Raw genomic sequence first — 15,099 nt, 5'->3', positions numbered from 1 at the left:
CATAGGCAGACAAACCACTACAGTACAAGTTAGAAAATTAGTAGATGCATACCAGAGACTAAAACAGTTTGAGAATTTCAAAGAGGACCCAGTCCCTTGGGGTGGGGGCCAATCTAAGAAAGCTTCGTGGAAGAAGGGTCATCTTTCTGGATTACCAGCCAAACTGGAGTAAATTTTTTTAAATTCATTTTTAAAATTTTTACATTAGTCATGTTGTAAGGAAGAATTAGAACCAATAGGAGGAACCACAAGAAAGAGGAAACAAAACAAAACAGAAGAAAAAAAATAGCAAATAGCATGCTTCCATCTGCATTCAAACTCCATAGTTCTTTCTTTGGATATGGATAGGGTTTTCTATCATAAGACTCTTGGAGATGTTTTAGATCCTTGCAGTGTTGAGAAGGTCTAAGTCTATCAAAGTTAGTTATCGCACTATGTGGCTGTTACTGTGTACAATGTTCTCCTGGTTCTGCTGGTTCTGCTCACTTCACTCAGTATCAGACCATACAAGTCTTTCCAGGTTTTTCTGAAGTCTGCCTGCTCATCATTTCTTATAGCACAATAGTATTCCATTATATTTATATCAGGCATTCCCCAATTGATGGGTATCCTCTCAATTTCCAATTCTTTGCCACCACAAAAAAAGGGCTGCTATAAATATTTTTGTACATGTAGATCCTTTTCCTGTTTTTATGATCTCTTTGGAATGTAGCCCTAGAAGTACTCTTGCTGGGTCAAAGGGTATGCACATTTTGATAGCCCTTTGGGCATAGTTCCAAATTGCTCTCCGAAATGGTTGGATCATTTCACAACTCCACCAACAATGCATTAATGTTCCAATTTTCCTACATCTTCTCCTACATTTATCATTTACCTGTTTTGTCATGTTGGCCAATCTGACAGGTGTGATATGGTACCTCAGAGTTGTTCTGATTCTCATTTCTTTGATCAATAGTGATTTAGAGCATTTTTTCATATGACTATAGATGGCTTTAATCTGTTCATCTGAGAACTGCCTGTTCATATTCTGGAGTAAACTTTTTTGAGCTAGGAATAGGTCATGGGGTAGCTTGTGTAGGCAGAGCCAGACTAAGCCATTTGTGCAAAGTCTGACAAACAAAAGTGACCCTTGCTGGAGCTTCTGAATTAGTGGTTGTCTATAGTCTACCCTTGGGAACTGGTTTTTGTATATGCAAAGATAGAAGATTAAGAGATAAGATAAGGTTAGATTAAAAGAAGGTTAATTACTTAGGATTTATACTCCTAACTAACTTCTAGAAGGATTTGATGTAGCTTAAAACTAAATGCAAAATTTAGGGCAATTAAGGATTAAAAAAAAGGTGGGGGAAAATAGAGCTCTTACTTTGGGGTTCTGTGAACTTTAAAAAAATATTTTGATAACTAATCAATATAATTGGTTTCTTTTGTAATCTTAATGATTTTATTTTATGCATTTAAAAATAGTATTCTGAGAAGGCTTCACCAGATGCCAATGAGACCCTAAACATGTTAAGAACCTCTGATCTAAGTGAAAGAGACAGCATGACTATTACCAGGTATATGAGATGATCTAATTATTCCAGGTGGGCACTGAATTTAGCTGTAAATTTCCTGGAAGAGTTGGCAACAAAAAAACCCCTATAGTCACATAATTTATATTTTATGACCATAAACATATGTGGTATGAACAAAGAAAAAACCCATTAAACAAATTTTGCTGACACTCAAAAGCTTTGTGACCATGGACAAAGTCCTTAAAAAAAGACAAAACAACTAACATTTTTTTTCAGCTAATAAGCATTCATTTCCCCTCCTTTCCATCTCTACTTCTTTTCTTGAAAGAAAAGAAAAATGAAATAACAAATATTCATGGACAAGCAGAACAAATTTCCTCATTGCCCATGTCTAGAAATGGCTACATCATTCTTTGTCTTGGATCCATAACCCCTGTCAGGAAGCGGGTAACATGCTTCATCATTTCTTTGGAGTTGTAGTTGGTCATTATATGGACCAGAATTCTTAAGTCTTTCGAAGTTATTTGAACAATGTTCTCGTCACTATATACATTATTCTTCTGGTTCTACTTACTTCTCTCTACATTAATTCAGTCTTCCCAGGTTTCTCTAAAACCATCCCTTCCATCATTTCTTACAGTACAATATCCTATTACATTCATATACCATCATTTGTTCAGTTATTCCCTAGTTGATGGATGTCCAAGAACTTCTATAAATGTTTGTGTAAATATAAGTCCTTTTTCTCTTTTTTTGATCTTTTTGAGATACAGGCCTAGTAGTAGTATCACTGCTAGGCTTTTTCCTTAGTCTTTCTAAAGTCTCAGTTTCTTCATCTGTAAAGTGGGGATAATAATATTTGTCATACCTTACAGGATTGTTGTTAGGTTGAAATGAGATATGTAAGGTATTTTGCGAATTCTAAAGCATTATTAAAAAGTTAGTGGTTATTATATAATATACCTATAATATAATATATAATTATATATAATTGTATTAATAATGTAACATTGCTGTATTGATAATATATTATCATATGTTATATATATTATATATTAATATAATATATTAACAATGCAATATTACTATGTTATTGTATATCATAGACATGGATTATTGTTACTTTACCCCCAAAATGCTCACCATCACCCCCAAAAAGAAAACTTCAAGAAAGGATTCATTTAGTTATTTAGTCATTTTATTTCAAACTATAACTATCAGTAAAATTCAGAAAAATTCAAATATACAAACTAGAACAAAAAACCCAGTATATACACAAAATCATAAACTTCAATTGTTACAGTTTCTTTGAAAAAAAATGTGTATTCACTCACCTTAATAAGAAAGGGAAAAATTCTGTTTAAAAACAAGGAATGTCTGAGATTTAAGTGGACTGAGAGGTCAGTATGAATCAGCAGTGTGATAGAGCAGCTGAAAAAGCTAACTCATTCTCAGGCAACATTGTCTGAGAGGCAGAATAGGGAGCTGGTAGCCCCATTGCACTCTGCCCTTGTCAGACTTCATTTGGAACCTTATGTTGGCTTCTAAATGCCCTGGTTTAAGAAGGACATTGAAAAGCTGGAGTCCAGAGGAAGGCAACCAGAATGGTGAAGGGCCTTGAGTCCATGTCATATCAGTCACTCAGAAACATTTATTGAGTACCAACTATGTGCCAGGGAAGGCAGCTAGGTGGTGCAGCGGATAGAGCACCAGACCTGAAGTCAGAAAGATTCATCTTTCTGAGTTCAAATCTGACTGCAGACATTTACCACCTGTGTGACCTTGGGCAAGTCACTTAACCCTGTTTGCCTTAGTTTCCTCAACTATAGAATGATTTGTAGAAGGAACTGGCAAACCATTCTAGTATCTTTGCCGACAAAACCCTAAATGGGGCCATGAAGAGTCAGACATGACTGGAATGACCAAACAACAGCATATGTTAGGCATTAGGCTAAGCATTGGGATACAAATACAGAAAGGAAAGATAGCCTCTGCCCTCGAGTAGCTTATAGTCTGATGGGGGCAGGAACACATAAAAGGAAGCTTAAAGAGCGGGGAGGGTTGGAGAAGACCAAAGGACTCCAATGAATTGAAAAATTGAGGATGTTGAATTGAAGGAACTGAAGGTAAACACTTGGAGAAGAGAAGACTCAGAAGGGACATGAAATCTTTTTTTGCAAGTATTTGAAGAGCTACCATGTGAGTTAGGGATTAGACTTGCTTTGTTTGGTGCCAGAAGGTAGAACTAGAAGCAAAGAGTGGAAGTTGCAAAGAGGGAAATTTAGACTTGAAGTCAGGAAAAATTTCCTTAAGGCTTTTGCTGCTGTTCAGTCAACTCTCTGTGACCCCATTTTGGGGTTTTCTTGGTAAAGATACTGGAGTGGTTTGCCATTTCCTTCTGCAGGACATTTTACAGTTGAGGAAACTGAGGCAAACAAGGTTAAGTGACTTGCCCAAGGTCACCCAGCAAGTAAGTGTCTGAGACCAGATGTGAACTCAGGATTCCAAGCCCAGCGTGTTAGACTTGATGAGTGCCAAGGTCCCTTCACTCTCCAATTCTGTGATTCTACAGTTCTCTGATTTTTGTTCTCTCTTCTGAATGCTTTTCCAGATTTTTGTTGTTGCTATTGTTAACAGAACTGTAACCAGTGTTATATGGTCGATAATAACAATGACTCATATTTACATTCTATTTTATGATATAAAGTGCTTTCCTGTCAGGAATCCTATGGGGTAGGTTGTACTATCTGTATTTTTTTTCACCCTTATTTTACAGATAAGGAAACTCACCTTTCAGTTTCTCCCAGTTTCAGAAAGGAATGAGTGTCTATGGGCTTGGGAGACAGGTATATGATTCTAAATATTTTGCTGCACCAACAGAACGTGTAATACATAATGGGAGCCAAAGAACAGGAACAAATGGGTCTGAAATCAGTGACAGCGATTATCAGGAAGAATTTCCAGATGAATATCATGGCAGAGTACCAAGATGGCTATCCAAGTGATTACCAATGTAATGGGGGCACCGATAATTAGATTTGCATAAAAAAGCTCAGTATTTATCCATTGTTTTATTCAGTGAAAATCAAGGTGTGAAGCAAGTTACCTAAAGTCACATATTGAGTAAGAGAAGGGCTCCAAGGGTGGGGAACCTGCGTCCTAGATGACACATGTGGCCCTCAAGGTCCTCGAGTGGGGGCCCTTCGACTAAATCCAAACCTCACAGGACAAATTCCTTAAATAAAAGGATTTGTTCTGCAAAATTTGGGCTCAGTCAAAAGGCTGCACCCAAGGACCTCGAAGACCTTGAGGCCGCAGGTTCCCCACCCCAGGACAACCTTCGGACTAATACACAGTATTTGTTGCACTGCATAATTTCTTCCTAGCACAGAAGGGTTATCTGGACTGCTACTGGATAATGTCAATATTTTACTTAGAAAACAGCTTTGAATTTTTTAAACCATTAATTAGGAGCTCTTGAATTTGCCCCCAAGATTCTGTGCCATGTCGATAGTACGAGAAGACTTTAGTTTGAAAAAACTCTTTAAGCTGGATGTAAAGCTGACCTTGTCCTTAAAAGACTCTCAGCATAATCCCTGTGGAATGCCTACTATCAAGAAAAATGGAGCCTTGCGCAATGGCTTGAGCGCGACCCCCGCCTCAACCCCGTCTGATTCTGGGCGGGAGCGGGCACCCTGGCAGCCTTTGTCGCTAGCGCAATGTCTCGGGAAGAGTCGCGGAGACCCCCAAGCAGGTGCCACTGCGGACGCGGGAAGGGAGGCAGGACCGCGCTTGGACACCGACGCGCGGGACCGGGACTCGAGCCAGAAACCGCCAATGACCCATCTCAACCAGGATGATAAGTACGACCTCTCAGCGGCGGCCAAGAGCAAGACTGCCTGCAGATATAACCGTCAGGCAGAGGAAGATCTTCGCAACTGGATAGAAGAAGTTACAGGCTTGAGTACTGGGATAAACTTTCAGTGGGGCTTAAAAAATGGAGTAATCCTCTGCGAACTCATAAACAAGCTACAGCCAGGCTCTGTGAAGATGGACAACATATCTTTATTAAATTGGCCTCAGTTAGAGAACATTAGTAACTTCATTAGAGCCATTCAGATTTATGGTATGAAGCCATGTGACGTCTTTGAAGCAAATGATCTTTTTGAGAATAAAAACATGGCCCGAGTTCGGTCTACACTGGTAGCTTTAGCAAGTCTGGCTAAAACAAAAGGATTCCGTTCGACAGTTGACAGAAACATCAAACGTGCAGAAAAACTAGCAGGATGTTTTGATGGAAAGCTAGGAGCTGAACAGAATGCATTTGGCTTACAGATAGGAACCAACAGATGTGACAGCCAGGTAGGAATGACAGCCTGCGGGACTAGGGACTATCTTTATGATCCTCAAACGGACAAGCTTTTGGACGGGACTGCAATTGGTCTGCAGACGGATCCTAACAAAGCAGCCGGTCTGGTTGGAATGTTAGCACAAGGTCCTGGAAGAGACATCTATGATCAGAAGCTGACATTAGGACCGATGGACAGCTCCACGATTTCACCTCAGATGGGGCCCAACAAAGTTGCTTACCAGAAGGAAATGAGTGTCTGTGAGCTTGGGCAACACCAAGTATATGGTCCTAAATATTTTCCTGCACCATTAGAATCTGTAATACCTAATGGAAGCCAAGGAACAGGAACAAATAGGTCTGAAATCAGAGAGAGTGTTTGTCAGGCAGAATTTCCAGATGAATATCATGCCCAGTACCAAGAAGGCTGTCTAAGAAGTTACCAGGATAGTGACCAGGACACTGATGATTAGATTTACACGAAAAAACTCAGTCCATTGTTTTATTCAGTGAAAACCAAGCTAATCTTGTATAATTTTTGTTGTCTTCCTAAAACACTATTATGTGTATTGTACCTAAAAGAAATATTGCCTTCTGTACATTCCTTTTTCCTTTCTCTGCCTCTTCCCCAAATAGATGCCCTTTTAGTTCTGTAACAGTTATGTTCGACAGCATAACCAATAATTCTCAGATGAAGTAAAAAAGGAATACAGTGAAAGGGGGGTACTCTTGTCTAGCCAGTTCTTTTATTAAAGATCTTTTACTTAAACTGGTGCTTTATGGACCACGTGAAGCTTTTTTCCCCCTCTAAGTTTAGTATCTGGTTTCTATATGGAAGACTGAAACTTTCATGCTTATTGTTAAATGTGATTTGTCAACTAAATCTAAGATGCAGCATTTTAGAGATTTAAATATCATTGTTTCTACAGTGTTGTTTGCTCATTTTTAAATAAAGTTATTATCAATGTAAAAAAAAGAAGAAAAATGCAAGTAAATTCTGATGGTCCTCACTAGGAGAAGTTCTGGGGATGAGATTCCATATGTTGTAATTAAGGTCTTAGAACGGTTTTCATTTCACTTGAATGAACTAACCTGGTAGAAAGGGTTATATTCAGATTGATCATTTAAATGTTGGGGAGTAAGACCATGTAAAATGCTTTCCTATAGAGTTAGACTGAATTTGGTGTTGAGATGCTGTGTTGGCAAGAACCAGCCATCAGAAAAACAGAACGTCAGAACTGAAAGGAACCTTGGAAACCTGGTAGTTCAATCCTTTCATTTTATTGACAAGGAAACGGCTCCTTGGAGGGTAACCTATAGCTCTGTCCTGGGATACCTTTTTTCCTTCTATATTCTCTCTTTGTGACAACATCAGTTCCCAGGAATTTTATTATAAGATGACTCACAGATCTATATATCTAGCTCCAATCTCTCTCCCAAGTTCCAGTCCTGTATTGCTATCGGTCATTTCAAAATGGATGTTCTGTATATATATATATGTAAAATTCAATGTGTCCTAAACAGAACTTGTTATCTTTCCCTAAAGCCTCTTCCATTCAGCTTCTTTATTTCTGTTGAGAGGCCCAGCATTCTTCTAGTCTCTCAGGTCATAACATTAGTGTTATCTTTGACTCTACACTTTCTCTTAGTCCACAGCCAAACAGTTGCCAGATCTTGCCATTTTGACTTTCATGACCTTTCTCGAATTTCATCTCTTCTCACTACTTTCCATTCTAGTTCATGCCCTCATTCCCACTTGCCTGGAAAATTGCATAATATCCTAACTGTTCTCTCTGCCTCTAGTCTCTCCCTATTCCAATCTATCATCCTCTTATCTGTCAAAGTGATTTTTCTTTAGCTTCGAGTCTGACCATATCATTCCCTTACTCAATAATATTCAGGGACTCTCTGTTGCTTCTAACCTCAAATATAAACTCCCCTCTTTGGCTAAGAAATGAAACCAATCAATAAACATCTAGCAAACACCTACTATGTGCCAGGCATTGGAGGTTATGAAGATTGTGTCTGATGCTCAAGAATCAACTAAGTATGGAAAGGTTCATCATCTGAAGGTTTGCTGGTAGTTTAATTCATTAGCCCTAAAGACCCATGACAAAGATTTTTTAAAAGTTAAAATAACAAAATTTCAATGCACTTTTTGAGGACAAGCCAAGGTCCCATGTTTGAGCTACAAGAACCCTTAAAAAACAAAAACAAAAACAAAAAACCTCAACCAAAAACCAACCCCTAAACTGAAGGAGTCTTTGAAATTAGCTGCCACCCTAGAACAACAAAGGAGAGTTAAAACTAGATTTCTTGGTGTCATACCTTAAGAAATAGGATGTCATGAAGTGTTGGATTATAGCCTGAGAACTCCAGGCTAGGCATAACAAAGAGTACCTAGGTTCACATCTCAGACCAGGTGGTTCTTCACATGGGTCTAATGCAAACAGCAAGTAAATAGTAAGCATCTCAGAACCCTCCTTTCTCTGTCTCCATTTGGAGGTAGTGGCATTTATTGACTACAGCACTCATCTTGAACTAGATATTTGTGGTTTGGAAAACCTTGTTCAACATGAGTATCACATTACTTAGAAACAGAAATAGGAAATGGATCAAAATATGTGCCATTTCAATTTAATAAAGAGCTGTGCTTTGATAGAAAATGCATGTAGTCGTGAATCTTATCTATGCATAAGGCAGACCTAATTGCTAGCACCACATATCTAAAGGCATCACCATTAACCAACTGTCAGCTTCCTTAAGCGCAAGCATAGCACCAAGAGAAATGAATTAGCTTCTTTAAGCCTGCTTTTCCATTGACAAACCTTTTAAGTGATGTCAAATGTCACCATCTCTGAAAGGAGAAAAAGGGCTTATGCTTTCCTCTCACGTAGGCAGCACCACATGACTCAATTAACCCTCAACCAGTTGAGTAATTAAACATTAGCTGGCGAATACTTCTGGTAAGTTGAGCTGACATGGTTACTGAATATAAATGCCATGTTCTTGTGGACCTGAAGAGTTCTTATGCACCTCTGATAATATTTTGAAAATGTAGTGTGTATTCTAGAGTGGAGTAAGAAAGGCTTGGATTTGCAGAGATTCTTAGGATTTAGCTTTTTTGTTCCTCTCCTGAGATAAAGAAATATCACTTGGTCTGGGAAGAGACTAAAAGGAAAGCTCAAAAAAGAAAGAGAGAGAACAAAGTGAGTGGATGGAGTGGTAGAACTTACCTACCTTTAAAAGACATATTACAAATTTATTTCCTGTTGAGTAGGTAATGGCTTCTCTTATAGCCCATACATCATGACTTCAGGTTTTGTTCAGCTTCTGAACCTTTTAAGCCCTTACTTAGTGTTGTTTTGGGCAATATGTGAGTTGACATAAGAGGAATCATACCAAGAATGGTATAGATGTGGTGGGAAATAAGAAGATAGTGCAAGGAACAATGATTAGGATGAGTATCAGGATAAAAGGCAGCTAGATGATTCTATAGCTTGGAAGGAAGGAGGGGAGGAAGGAAAAAAGTAAAGAAGGAAGGAACGAAGAGAGAAAGGAAGGATGGAAGGAAAGAAAGGAAGAAAGAAGGAAGGATGGAAGGAAGGAAGGAAAGAAGGAAGAAAATAGAGAAAAGTAAAGAAGGGAGGAAGGATTTGTTAAATACTTATTATTGCCAGGCACTAGGCTGAGTACTATATAAATGTTATCTGGATTCAGGAAGACATAAATTTGAATCCTGCCTCAGACACTTATTAGCTGTGTGACCCTGGACAAGTCAGTTCAATTCTCTCAACCCCAGTTTTCTTAGATGTAAAATGGGGATAATAATAGTACCTACCTCACAGGGTTGTAGATAAGAGATGTATGTCATTTTTTAAGCCTTCAACTTCTATGTAAGCATTACCGATTAGCATATTGGAAAAGGCAACATTTTTCTCCATTTTCAGTATTACATTGGTTGGATAGAGTTTAAAAAGCTGTTGTGTGCCTTTAATACTGTTTCAATGTCTCACAAGGTCTAAGAGTATTATAGTTGCTATAGTAGAGTCAATGGAAGCCATAGAAACTACATTTTGTCAGAGTATAGGAAAATGGATGAGTTCAGGCTAGGTTTTTTAAGTAGGAAGAGAGGAGGAAGGTCATTCGGTTATGCCCAACTTAAGGTAGACCTAGAATCCTACCTTTTAAGTGAAAAGCACGATAATCTTCAGTGCTAGGATGCTCAGGTATTAATTATTTAAAGGCAAGTTGCCTGTCTTACTATGTACTTCTGAATCAGGGAACCAGATAGTGACAGTCCTAGAGTTCACAGAATAGCAGTAGTCTTGGCAGCCTCTTTCCCCTTCTCCTTGAGATCCAGCTAAATTCATTAGCTGGAGCCAGAGAAGTAAAGTGTGGATATGTTTCATGGTTTACAAGGCTGAGTGACTTTAATTATCATGAAAGGTCCCATTACTGCTCATTGGGTGGGCTGCCCAGAATCTCTTGTAACTGTTGCAGAAAAGTCTAGAACTTAGCTAACAAGCATTTCTTAAGAGCTTCCCATGTGTGAAGTGCAGTGCTGAATAGAAGGAAAAAGGAAATATAAGGTTTTTGTTTGTTTGTTTTATAATGTTACTCTCTATTTGGGGAAACCAAACTTAGGAAGAGACTGGATGATACTAAGTACCCAGTAAGTTACCAGCAAAGCATGGGGCCCTGTTAATAATAATGATGATGATGAGAATAGTTCCCATTCATATGTTACTTTAAGATTTACTTTGCCTATTATCTGATTTTATCCTCCTAATATCCCTGTGAGGTAGGTGCTATTATTCTGTCCATTTTATAGATGAGGAAACTGAGGCTCAGTAGGGCTGAGTGACTTGCCCAGGGTCACATATCTGGGAAGTGTGGGACAGAGTATTTAAGCTTAGGTATTACTGACTCAATTTTATCTATTGCTCCACCTAGATGCCCTACTGATGAGATACCTGAGGGCTCACCAAAGATTCTTCTTCTGTTGTTGTTGTTTGTCCTTTCTCCAAGAGGACTGTGACTTTGGGAAGGTGATGCCATGACTTGCAAGTGAATTGGATTTAAGTGGGGGGAGGGAGGGCTGTGCAAAGTCACCACCTCACTGTCTCCTCCAGAGCCATCTGGGTTCAGTGGCAAGATACAGATCAGAACAACCAGAGATGGCCCTGGACAAAGTGGGAGACTTTGACCTTTTTCAGCTAAGGTCTTTCCCAGGTCTCGCTTTGAGGCACATTCAGTGATTAAGGCTAGGTAAGAAATGAGGCAGAGAATGGCCTCTTTACCTACTTTAAAAAAGTCAGTTTTGGAGGGGAAGATTCTCAAGGTTTCTGGCCAAAACACAAACAACTGCTATTTACATTCATTCTGAACCAATCAGGGCCCAAACAATGACCAAGTGGGTCTTGGCCAGCCCTCTCAGGTAGGGGAAAGCAGTCCAGTTGAAGGTTTCTCAAGAAGTACTTTGTGTGCCTTGGTGTGGTTGTAATTACTTTCCTCAGGCTGAGTTGGGATGGGCAGCTAGAGGTAGAAGGAGATGAAGGGTTAGACAACTCAAGGATGAGCAAAGAAGCAATGGAATCCTGAGATAAAGGCTAAAGAGGATCCTGGGGAAAGCAGTGAGGGGGATTCATTTTACTAAAATTCATGCCAGTTGCTATCCACTTTTCCTATGGGCAGAGGCATGTTTTGAAGCCAGCCCAGTTATACAGCTTCTGAATCATCTACAATTGCATAGCTAATATTTTGCAGCTGATGTCTGTTACTTTCCAAGGAGATGGCCACCTCTAAGGGGGTGGGGACTCAGAGAAACAGGAATAAAAAAATGAGGATGGGGTTAGGAGGCATCCTAGGTTTGAACTGTGCTTTGTAGGAAGTGATAGAGACTGATAGGGACAAAGGGTCAGGGGTGGCAGAAGGGCATTCTAAAGTGTAGAGATGAGTGCCGAGGGTGATGTAAAAATGAGAATTAGAAAGTTGCCCATTGTGGAAAAAGGACAGATCAACTTGACCCGAGCTAAGTCAAGAGGCTTGAGTCACAGGGGATGACACAGACATGTTTCAGCCTTTTGTTGACCTTGTGCCCTTGGGCAAGTTACTTTACCTTTCTGAGCTCGATCCTGAAATGATGGTGGCTGGACTGGGTGACTTCTGAGGCCCCTTTCAATTCTATGATTCTAGGACTCTTGAAATACAAGTATGGGTGGTTTTTGGATTGAGTACTGTTGATAGCTTGCTGAAACATTTGAATAGAGGTAGAAAGCCAATATAAGTTCTTGCACTGCAGAGTGACCTTGTAAAAACAGGTAAGGGTCAGGCTATTTCAACAACAATGTATAGGATGAACTGGAGCTAGAAGTGGGTTCTAGAGTTTCAAATCTCAATGGAAGTATAATAAATCCTATCTTTTTACTTTTAGTTACTGAGAGTTTCATTTTCTTATCTTGCCTCCAGGGCTTTTTTTGGAGGGGGAGGGATACCTCACTAAGATTTCATCAACTCCAGCTAAGACTGACCCAAGGATTAAAGGTCACGGGTGACTACTACAGAATTTGGAGTGCTTCAAGCTCTCAAAGTTGGAAGTGGTTTCTGGAAATGCTGAGCATGCCAGGATCTAGCAGCAAATATTAACACTTTATAGGAGATAATGCATAGTTTCTTCCATTTTGCACTTAAAATAACTTTTGAGCTGTGGTCCAAGAGAAATATGCATGTATCGTTACTTTAATAAAACTCTGGATTCTTCGGATGGCAAGGTGAATATGTACATTTGCTTTAGATTCATGGATAATTTATTTCAATAGCTTAGAACCAAGTACTATTTCACATTTGTGCCTTGTACCTTCACCTTGGGGATTTGAAACTGTCCTAGGCCAGGAAATGTTAAATCTCAATTTGGCAACCAAGTATTTTAACATATAATTTAACATGAGGCATTGGCAGTGTTTTATTGAAACAAGAACTGCTGATTTAATCACTTCCATCCCTTTACGCTTGCAATATACCCACCTTTTCACCTCATCCAAATGATCATTTTAAGTTCCCAGGACATTTTAATGCCCCATAACTTATTATGCTGTTTGGTCTTCTTGAAAAGGAAGTGCATGCTATCATTTCAAAATATTGACTATTCACATAAATTTGCAATTATTGAATCCCATGAATTTGTCTATTTTATATGCTTGCTAATTTAGGGTGAACCTATCTTTCGTAGCACTATTTCATTAGTTCAAAATAATTTTTCTTTCTCATTTAATGAACATTACAGAAAAAGGACACATCAGACATTAAGTTGTATGTATGGCACTCACAATTATCTTCCTATGTTAATTAATGCCCATTGTATGCTTTAATCAGTGTATACATGATTTTTCACATGCTATACATACACATATTATTTATCACCCTCCTATATATCAACGGATTCTAACTCTGTAGTATTCTATTGTATTTCACATTCTGAGCAATCCTTTTCGTAATCCTTTGCTAAATCATTATCTTCTTCCTCTCGAGTAATGGTGGGTATTTCTCAAGGGTCTGACCTGAACCCATTTCTCCTTCAGGGATGGGGAACCTGTGGCCTGAAGCCACACATGACCTTCTAGGTCCCCAAGTGCAGCCCTTTGACTGATTGGAGCCATACTTGACGACCTAGAGGGCCACATGTGGCCTCCAGGCCACATGTTACCCACCCCCGTCTCTCTCCCCTGATGATCTTACTAGCTCCCAGGAGTTCAGTTGTTTTTACACAGATGACTCTCAGACCTATATCTCCAGCCCTAATCTTTCCTCTAAATTCCAGTGCTGAGTTACTAAAGCAAACCTCCTGGGCATCTATCATATAGGCATCCCAAACTGAAAATGTCCAAAATGAAACTCAAATTTCTCCCCAAACCCAATCCTATTCCAAATGTCCCTATTTCTTGTGAAGCATCACCACCCTTCTCAAGGAGTCATCTTCGATTCTTACTGTTTCTTCTTAACCCTCATATCCAGTCAATTCCCAAATCATGTTGCTTTTGTCTCCGCAATGTCTTTCATCAGTCCCCTTCTCTCCCTTCACACAGCCTTTATTCTAGTTCATGCTTTCATTGGCTTTCACCTGGACTATTTCAATATTTTCCAAATTGTCCTTCTTCCCCTCTCAAATCTATATTTCACACAGCTAAAGCTGGAAGGGAAATAAAAGACCATTTGTCCAGCCCTTTTCTAGACCACAAATCTAACCATCTCTCACTCTGCTCAAAAATCCTCATTGATTCTCCATTGCCTTTGGTGAGATATATATATATATACATATATATATATATATATATATATAGATAGATAGATAGATAGATAGATAGATATACCTATCTATCTATCTATATATATATATCTATATATGTACACACACACACACACATATGTAAAAATATGAGCTACAGTACACAGTCTGGCTCTTGCCTACCTTTCCAGACTCGTTTCATACTGCTCCCCTTGCTCTAACTTCTCCATTTGTAACATTTCAGCTCCTGTCTCTATTTCTTTACCTGCTGACCCCCATTTTTGATATACCTTCCCTCTACCTTCTAGAATCTCTACTATCCTTCAAAGCACACTTCAGGTGGTAGTTGCTTAGTTATTTTCAGTGGTATCTGACTCTTTGTGACCCAATTTAGAATTTTCTTGGCAAAGATACTAGAGTGCTGTGCCATTTCTTTTTCCAGCTTATTTTATAGATGAGGAAACTGAGGTGAACTGGGTTAAGCGACTTGCCCAGGATCACACAGCTAGTAAGTGGCTGAGGCCAAATTTGAACTCAGGTGTTCTTGACTTCAGGCCTGGCACTCCATCCACTGAGCCACTTAACTGTCCAACATTTCAGATGAAACCTTTCTTACTTTTCCAGTCACCCGTGGAACTTTATCACCTTTGCTTGTATTATTTTATACGTATTTATTTATGCACATGTCATATTCTCCTACTACAGGGATTCTTAAAATTATGTGTCCCTTTGGCAAGCTGGTAAAGCCTATGCCCACCTTCTCAGAATAATATATTTAAATGCATAAAATAAAATACATAGGATTATAAGGGAAACTGATTACATTAAAATACAGTTAGAAAAATATTTAAAAGAAAAAGTCCATAGACCCCAGGTTGAGACTCCTCCCTGCTAGGGTATAGATTCCTTGAGGCTAGAGGCAATTTTATTTTTGTCTTACATGTCCAGTGCTT

General features: G+C 39.0%; 1 protein-coding gene and 1 pseudogene across 1 annotated transcript in view; both read left to right on the top strand.

The window, feature by feature from the left end:
- VWA3B (von Willebrand factor A domain containing 3B) overlaps positions 1-15,099 on the top strand; it is a 200,534-nt gene that overhangs the window by 42,033 nt on the left and 143,402 nt on the right. The window lies entirely within an intron of this gene.
- On the top strand, positions 5,307-6,800 carry LOC110212860 (calponin-3 pseudogene; annotated as a pseudogene).

The sequence above is a fragment of the Phascolarctos cinereus genome, unplaced genomic scaffold (genome assembly GCF_003287225.1).
Source record: "Phascolarctos cinereus isolate Bilbo 61053 unplaced genomic scaffold, phaCin_HiC Scaffold_726;HRSCAF=1367, whole genome shotgun sequence".
Classification (NCBI taxonomy): domain Eukaryota; kingdom Metazoa; phylum Chordata; class Mammalia; order Diprotodontia; family Phascolarctidae; genus Phascolarctos; species Phascolarctos cinereus.
The sequence above is the reverse complement of the archived record's forward strand: the minus strand, read 5'-3'. Positions and strand labels throughout refer to the sequence as shown.